We start from the raw sequence: 9,637 nt of genomic DNA on the forward strand, positions 1-9,637 counted from the left end.
GGGTAATTTAATATACAGTACTACTCATAGCATTTTTTTAGATTTATTCATTATGTGCTGCAATAATAACTTTTGCCTCAAAAGCTCCAAATGAAAATATTTATTGAAGTAGTCCAAAAAGGGCGAGATAGAAAAATTGAAATAGATAAAACAGATTAAAAAACAAAACCAAACCCTGACAGCATTTTTAAATTTTTTTTTTTTAAGGAAAAGACCTGGCTTCCTCTTCCCCCCCCCCCCCCCCCAAGGAAGTGGAGCTGTTTATGCAGGCAGCAGACCAGATTCTGCTTAGTTTGGGGGATACAAAGGAAGTTCAGGAATATCAAAGAAGTCTGGATGGAATGCAAGATAACACTAAACTAGGATAAGGGTATTAAGGTACCAGTGAAAGTTAACAACCCCTGGATAATCTAAATATTGTCTCTAACTACACATACCTGTGTTTTGTCATGCGGTTTGTTTGACTGTCAAATTAGAACCTGTATATGAAAGGGATTAACTGTATCTTGTAACATATATAAGCTATCCAAAATGTTAGACCAGTGCACCTTCCAATAGGGAAGGCTGTCCCAGCTGGTAGATTTTTTTTTTGTTCTTTTATTAATAAATTGCGGTTCCAATAATTGAATTCTGGGTGTTTGAACTCACTTTGTGAAGTGCACCACTTCAATATTTTATAATTATGATCATGAAATAAAATATCTTATAATTATGAAGACAATATAAAATCATAAAACTCTTATTAGAAAGTAATTATACACTCTTATATGGGACATCCTCTAAGAATTAATATAAATATTCCAACAAGACTTCACAAGCTTACTATTATCTGTAAGAATTCATATTACATTTCTTTATTTTATAAATTTTGTTTAATGTAAATAAAATTTTAACAAAATAAGTCACAACTTGGAAGATGCTTAAAATAATACAGTGATCCTCTGCAAACTTAATTTTATGTTGGACTTTTTCATTGGAATAAAGGTTGGTAGTATTTGATTATAAGCCAGACAAATATAATCTTAAATCTGGTCTTACATTGGGTTAATTTCTATATATTGACTTAGAGCTATTATACTATAGAACAAAGTGAAAAATGTTTGTTCATACAAATATATGTGGCAAGTAGTAGGACAATTGTACTATCTTCCTGAGAGATAGAAATCTTAAAAAAAAATTAGCCATCTAATTAATAAAGAAAATGAAAAGCTTGTTATAAAATAGTTATTTTACAAATGGCTTATGATTAGCACTGTGTGAAATAAGTGTACTTAAAGTTCAATTGTATTTATTACTTCGTTTTTTTGAAGCAATGTTTATATATAAACTATCTTTTGTAAGGAAAGAATCTTTTCAAATGTGACTTTCTTCTCTTCTATACTCTCACCTGCTATACCCTCAGTAGAGAAACTCCACTGAATGATTGAGTGGCCAAGCAGTTTGTTTGAAAGTTCACCAGATAGAAGATTAGTTATATTAGAAATAATAATAGTAATAATAATAATAATAATGGCATTTATATGGCACCTACTATGTTTTAAGCACTGCGCTTAATGAATGCAGCCTCAAGAGAGGGAAAAATTTGAATCACAAAAGTCTTAACAATGCGATGGGAGGCAAGAGAGGTTTTGTTTCTACAGAATATTTGTGATGTTTCATGATGGTTTCAGGACAGTGTGTGATGAATATGCCCATTGATCATGGTTTTCAAATAGCCTGACATTTTGACTGAAAGAATGAAAACATCTGTCACATCTTGATCATGTGATTACCCAGCTAATAAAGTACAATTATAGGGTAATGAGAAAGTTATTCAGATTCAGTGTATAGAAAGATAAATGAGAGTATATGCATGTGTCTAATCATCTGCTTGGAATTTGGTGTGCACTAAAATGTCAAATTCTTGCAGCAATATGGAAATAATTTGGTGGAAGGTTGAAAATCCTTAGAACACATTGCATTTAGAATTGGTCAAAGTTTGATGTAAACGCTTCATGAACAATAAAATTGTTGTGGGCACAATCATCCTGGTTTTGAATCACTGCAGAAACAAATCCATAATGTTTCAAACATTCACATTCTTATTTTCAAAGAAGAATATATTTATAACAATTGGTCTTAAGACACCACAGGATTTTCAGGATGAAACCCCTTGAACCATAATCAGGAATTCCTAAGGGGTTTGCAAACCACTAAATAGGAACCACTCCTTTATAGAAAGTTTTTCTTTTTTTAATAAAATTTTTTTCCAGATTATATGTCAATACAATTTTAAATAATTGTTTCCTGACTTTTTGCAGTCCATGTTCTCTCCCTCCCTCCCACTCCTACCATCTCTCCTCCAAGATATGGGTTGTATATGTATTATTACACAATATGTATTTCCATGTTCATAATGTAAAAAAAGACATCACTTATACTTGAAGAAAAGAAGAATGGTAGGCTTCAATCTGCAATCATACTTCATCAATTCTTCTGTGGCAGTAGATAGATTTCATCACAAGTCTCTTGGAGTTGTTCTAGATCCTTGCATTGCTGATAATAGTTAAATCATTCCCAGTTGATTATCATACATTATTGCTGTTATCATGTACAGTGTTCTTCTAGTTCTGCTCATTTTGACATGGGCACTGTACTCCAGAAACCCAGGTGAACTATTGTCAAGGGAACTCCCTTGTTGTTTTCCTGACTCTGAGACTAAAACCACCCAATGACCCCACCTAGAGTCCTGAGATGACTATCTTCCTTTGATCGTCCTCTAGATGGTCAGAAAGATGCACCTTCAGACCACACCTCCATCCTATCAGACATCTGTTTGTCCCCTAAAACTAAGGAATCTTTATGTCCCCAGGCAGACCCCAGTACGATCACCCCACCTCATGCCTGAGTGACTAACTGTTGTGAAGAATGTATAAAATCCCCAGAACTGATGTCATCTGGGGGACAGCCTCTCCATTCATGCTTTCCTCCCAGGGAACTGCTCCCCATCTTGCTGTTCTACCTTGCTATCCTCCTGGCCACTCTCAACATTACTTTCTAAATTAATAAATCTTTTTGTTTTTAAGATAAGTTTTGGAGCCATTGCATGCTTGCAAAAAGCATCCTTCCTGAACCCCAAAGGGTATCCTTCCATGCCCATAATAATTTCACTTCACATCACTTCATATAAATCTTTCCAGGGATTTTTTGTGATTGTTTTGTTTATCATTTCCTATGACACAATAATATTCCTTTATAATCATATATGATAACTTGTTCAACTGTTTCCCAGTTGATGTACATTCCTTCCGTTTTCAGTTCTTCATCACCACAAAAAGAGCTACTATAAATAATTTTGTATAACTAGGTCCCTTTCCCCTATATTTGATCTCTTTGGAATACAGACCCTCTAGGATCAAAGGGCATGCAGTTTTATGGCCCTTTGAGCATAGTTCCAAATTGCTCTCCAGAATGGCTTTTATCAGTTCACAGCTCCATCAATATTGTGTGTCCCACATTAATGCATTGCTAGTGGAGTTGTGAATTGATCCAACCATTCTGGAGGGCAATTTAGAACTATGCCCAAAGGGTGCTAAAAGACTCTCTGCCCTTTGATCCAGCCATAGTACTGCTGGGTTTGTACCCCAAAGAGATAATAAGGAAAAAGACATGTACAAGAATATTCGTAGCTTCGCTCTTTGTGGTGGCAAAAAATTGGAAAATGAGGGGATGCCCTCCAATTGGGGAATGGCTGAACAAATTGTGGTATATGTTGGTGATGGAATACTATTGTGCTAAAAGGAATAATAAAGTGGAGGAATTCCATGGAGACTGGAACAACCTCCAGGAAGTGATACAGAGAGAAAGGAATAGAACTAAGAGAGCATTGTACACAGAGTCTGATACACTGTGGTACAATTGAATGTCATGGACTTTTCCTTTAGTGGTAATGCAGTGATACTGAACACCTTAGAGGAATTTACAAGAAAGAACAAGATCCACATTCAGAGGGAAAACTGTGGGAGTAGAAACACAGAAGAAAAACAACTGCTTGGTCACATGGGTTGAGAGGGATATGATTGGGGATGTAGACTCTAATTGATCACCCTAGTGCAAAGATCAACAACATGGAAATAGGTTTTGATCAAGGACACATGTAAAACCCAGTGGAATTGCACATCAGCTATGGGACGGGGTGGAGGGAGGGAAGGGAAAGAATATGATTCTTGTAACCAAGGAAAAATGTTCTAAATTGACTAATGAAATAAAATTTTAAAAAATAGTGTGTCCCAGTTTTCCCACAACCCCTCCAAAGTTTATCAGTTTTCTTTTTTTTTTTTTGTCATATTAGCCAATCTGAGAGATGAGAGATGTGTGACAAGGAAATCACTTTAAAAGACTGATATATATTAATTTAAGGTCGCCAAGGAATTCAGCTATGTAATTCCTAAATGAAAACTCAAGTCAGCAGTCAACCTTTTATGGAGTTTAATTACAAACAGGAGGAAGAAAGGTATTAGAGAGAGAGAGAGAGAGAGAGAGAGAGAGAGAGAGAGAGAGAGAGAGAGAGAGAGAAGGGAATAGGGCTTCAATACCCCCTCTGTTTAGGCTGGGCCAAAAGGCCCAAGCCCTTAGATAGCTGAGGCAAAGAAAAGAGATCAGTCCCTATCACTCACATGACCAAAATGGAGAAACAGTCTCAGGGGCCTCCACCTCCAGCTTCCTTCAGAGCAAGCTTCTCAGAGCACAACCTCTCAGAGCAAAACACTCTCCAACCCCCCTTCAGTCCTCAGACCCTGCTATCTTTAAGGAAATCATCCAAGTTCCCTCCCCTCAGTTCTCACATCTACCAATCACTGTCCATGTCTTCCCTGTGCCAATGGTGGCTCTAGCTTAACCCAGGACCACCCAGAGGTCTGTGGCTTTGCACATGTCTGTTGAAGGTCATATTCTCAAATAATTAAATTTTGATCTATGCTGCAGCCCTTCCTAAATCCTGTTAGGACTGAGTAGGGTGGAGATTGTATCAATTCTAAAATCAATCATGACTCAAAGAACTTCCTGTTCTATGCTTAAGCATAGATCAAAGCCCTTTCCATTGTCTAGCAAAAGGTTTCTGTCCTAAAGTAATCTTAAGAAGGGAGGAGGAGGAACCTCCCATGCCAATGGGGTTCACATTCCAATAGAGTTCCCACTATCAGTAGGAAATTCCCTACAAGCATGAAACCTTTCAGTGGTGAAATTTCCAACATTCACAAGTCTAAGAAATTTTAAGGTTTACAGATGGTACCTCAGAGTTGTTTTAATTTTCATTTTTCTAATTAATAGTGATTTGGAGCATTTTTTCATGTTCAGAGCTGGTCTGAATTATTCTTAGGCAAGACATTTGCAGGGTTACTTCCAGGACATGCTTCATTTTTTATAAAAATAATCCTGATATTCTTCATCAAGATTTAGAAACCAAGGCAATTCTAAACCTCACAAAGCCACTAGAAACAGTATCACCTTGACAATTTGTATCTCACCCACTAGAGAAATGAAAAATAAGTTTTAGACAAAATATTTTGGCTAAAATTTTTTAAGGACCTTTTAATTTTTAATCTAAATTATGAGTTCTCTGTTCTGGGCTTTTTCATCTCTTCCTTCTATAATTCTCTTTTTTTGGGTTATCTTACCTTTTTAACATGTAATTTTTGAGCAGCTAGATAGCTCAGTGGATACTCAAGCCCAGAAAGTGGAGGTCCTGGGTTCTGTTGACTTTGAAATAACACAGAACTACCCAAGTAGTCAGAAAAACTACTCTTTAATCCGGAATAGGAATAGTTTCGTACTCCGGCCATCACATAGAGTCCAGCGCCAAATACCACACAGGGCCTACACCCTGGGGACTCTGTGAACTGAATCCCTGGGAGAAGGCACCACACGAAATGCCAGCTCTGATAACTACTCAGCTCTGGGAGAAAACACCAAGCTAATTGCCAACACTGAAGAGAAACGGGACTGGGGGGGGAGGGGGGTCTTATACCCTCTGGAGAATTTGCTATGGCCAGCCTGCCGAGACAAACCACAAACAGGTTGCAAACCCCTTTGCAGCCAGCCTCAGGGTTATCACCTAGGGGTCAACCATATCACATCAAAGGCAAGGGTCAAACTCAGGAGCTGAGCTCCAGAGAAGAAACTACACTATAAGGGAAGCCTTCAAAACAAATAAAAGGTACTTGACATTAGCTATATCCACAAATCCCACCTACACTAAAGTTCCCAAACAACTCTAAAGTCCATATTTCAACCCCAAAACAGGGGTGCTTGGCACTGAGTTTTCTCAAAGTGAAGAAGTAAACTGAGTCATCCAAATTTCTTGATGACAGTTCAAATATGGCTTCAGACACTGCCTGGCTGTATGACTTTGGGCAAGTCACTTAATCCCAATTATCTAGTCCTTGCTGTTCTTCTGTATTAGAATCAATACTAAGTATTAATTACTTTAATAATTTAATACTTTTAATATAATTAAATTAATTTTTATATAATTTAATTTAACACAATATAATTTAATATAATATTAAGTATTGATTACCTAGAAGAAGATAAGGCTTTATTAAAAAAAGAATGCAATCTCCTTTGAAGGCAGGAATTATCTTTCTTTTTGCTCATATTTGCATTCCTAGTGCCTTCTCAGTTTATGATTCAGGTCTTCCTAACTCCAGGCCCAGAATTCAATGTACTTGAGCTGCCCTCTTCTTTCTATGCCAACTAGAGAACAGACCATGATCTTCCCAATAAATGGTATACTACAGGCTGCAACTTAATATACTCAAGAGGCTGAAGAAATAATCCACACTAATAGATTTTTGGGGCAGGGGTATGTGTGTTATACTTGAAAAAATGAGAGCAGTGAGTAGAATCCCTGGAAACTTTGCCAAGTAATCTAGACTTTGGGCAGTGTTTCTCATTCCATTTGGAAGCAAGTTGTTTGTCCATTCCAGCCTGGATATGTAACAGGGACCTGGCCAAAAGAGCCCTAACCACAAGGCACCTGCAGAAAGGGGTGTACTCTGAGACGTGTGATGATATGGGATGGAAGGAATCTGTTCCCCAATTTGGAGCATGCATCAACATTCTATAACTGGTTCTGGTCTGCTTACTATGTGGTGAAGAGATGAATTTTTGATGGGTTACTTAACCAAAACTGGAATGCATTCAAAAGGTTAAGGATCAAAGTGAAGCTTTTGTCCTTTCCTGGTTGGAAGTGATCAAGGGAAGACAAAATGCTGAAAGTTTCTGGGTAGGAAGAGAGGCTTCAGGCCTTAATCTCCCTACTTGCCTCTTCTCCCCACTTCATGTAGCCCATCAATATGGCACTCCATTTACTCTTTGCTGTTTTTAGGTAGAGTATAAGAAACTGTAATGATCTTATGAGCTTTGAAAGATTAAAAAAAAAAAACTCTTATCTTCTATCTTAGAATCAATGCTAAGTATTGATTCCAAAGCAGAAGAGTGGTAAGGGCTGGGCAATTGCAGTTAAGTGACTTGTCCAGGGTTACACAGTTAGGAAGTGTCTGAATTTAAATTTGAACCCAGGACCTCCTGTGTCTAGGACTGGCTCCAAATACACTGAGCCATTTAAAATTTGTAATAATGAATGTTGTGGGAGAGCTTTGAGGTGAAACCCTAAGTTCAGGACAGGTTGCCCTTTCCAAGAATGCAAGACTCCATAATTAGCTTAAAAATAAAAGGAGAAATTTATTTGGAAGCCATGTTGAATGACCAGGAGAGAGTGCACAGGTAGAACATTGTCTCCCTGAGGAAATGGGATCTGGAGTTTTTATGCTCCTTTGACAATAGGGGTTACAAGAAAGAGGGGATGGGCTGAATCAATAATGAGGTAATTCATGGGGTTGGGGGTATAAGGGATGATCTGTGGAATTCAAGGGATGATTAAATTTGGTACAAAGTGAAATGGGAGGATCTAGGGAAAAGTCTAAGGGGGGGGGGGTCCTCTCAGGTAGCAGAAAGGAAATTCCCATGTTCTCTTTGACCTAGAACACTTCTGGAGTTTGAGATGTCTAAGAGGAAATCTGTACCCCCATATCACTGAATATCCAAATTCCAAGAGCTGGGATCCATGCTGAGATTTTGTTGGAAGATAAAGTAAATAGGATTTGCTGGAAGTAAAGTTCCAAGCAACTTGTTTGACCCAGCATAGTTTGAAAGTATTCACTGGCTTCAGTTAATTTAGAAGTGGATTTAAGGATGCAAAAGCTTTGTAGAAACTTCTCTAATTTTGAGTCCCTTCTACCCAGACTGCACTCCAAAGGTGCTGAGAAAAAATATTTGCATTTCTGTTCTTGCTATATCTCCTTAATAAATAACTATTTGTAAAAGCTAAATGATGTTAACTAGTTAAATGATACTAAGGCACTGATCACTGGCACTTAATATAGGGGACTCTCAGGGGAAGCTGGGTAACTCAGAGGATTGAGAGTCAGGCCTAGAGATGGGAGATCCTAGGTTCAAATTTGGCCTCAGACACTTCCCAGCTGTGTGACCCTGGGCAAGTCACTTAACCCTCATTGCCTAGCTCTTACCACTCTTCTGCCTTGGAATTAATACACAGCATTGATTCTAAGACGGAAGGTGAGGGTTTAAAAAAATATAGGGGCTCCAGCAGATAGCATTAGAGAAAAATAACCCTACCACCATCATTCAGGGGTAACCCTAGCCCCCTGAGGAAGAGATGTAGTCTGTTTTGTTCTGGAAGAATAAGTCCAGAGTCTTGCTAATGGTATAATGATCTGTATTTTGTATTTCTAGCTATTCAATTTGGAAGAAGTAATTTAAACTCTCAGAGCCTCTATTTTCTCATTTGTAAAATTTGGGTATTAATATTTGTACTTTTTTACTTCACAGGATTGTTGTGAGGATTATGTATGTTAGAATGTTTTGTGCCAAGTAAGTGTATATTATGATTATTACTTAATGACCCTACTTCCACCTCCATACCACTGTCACCACTGACCCACCCAACAGCCATTCCTTTTACTGCTCTTCCTGAAGGAACATAATGTTATCATGGGAACTTGCCCTCCAGATGATACCCTAATTGGCCCCTTGTCCCAAGAACTAAAACTGACATATTCTTATTTATATACTGCCATAAGGATATTTTATCTCAAGACCTCAGGTTTCACTGACCTGACCTAGGTCACTGGCCAGACCATATGTTAAAAGGAAACATCTGGGTATCAGGGACTAAGATTGATGTGTCTTACGATCCCCACCCCTAGCCCCTCTATATAAGCCAGACCTAGGTAATGCTTGGCATCTTCCACTTCTTGTGGAGGCCCAAGCTATAGCTTGAATAAAGTACCTCTTCTGTATTGCATTACCGTATGTGTCTCCTCTGTAGAATACCAGGCATGTTAGCATCTGGGAAGTATGAGTGATGTATTGATATTGTATTACCAGACACATGGTCAGAACTCTTGATGTTCATCGTATTCAAAGGGACAGTCCGAAGCTCTAGCATAGGCTGGGCCTTGGAGGTCATGCTGCCTTGGCTCAGAATACATTTATTTGCAAGGCACGGGTTGGATTAATCTCCACCTCTTTGATCTTGTCATTGTCAATTCAACCAATGTTAAGACCTATGTCATGT

The sequence above is a fragment of the Monodelphis domestica genome, chromosome 2 (assembly GCF_027887165.1).
Source record: "Monodelphis domestica isolate mMonDom1 chromosome 2, mMonDom1.pri, whole genome shotgun sequence".
NCBI classification, from domain to species: Eukaryota; Metazoa; Chordata; class Mammalia; order Didelphimorphia; family Didelphidae; genus Monodelphis; species Monodelphis domestica.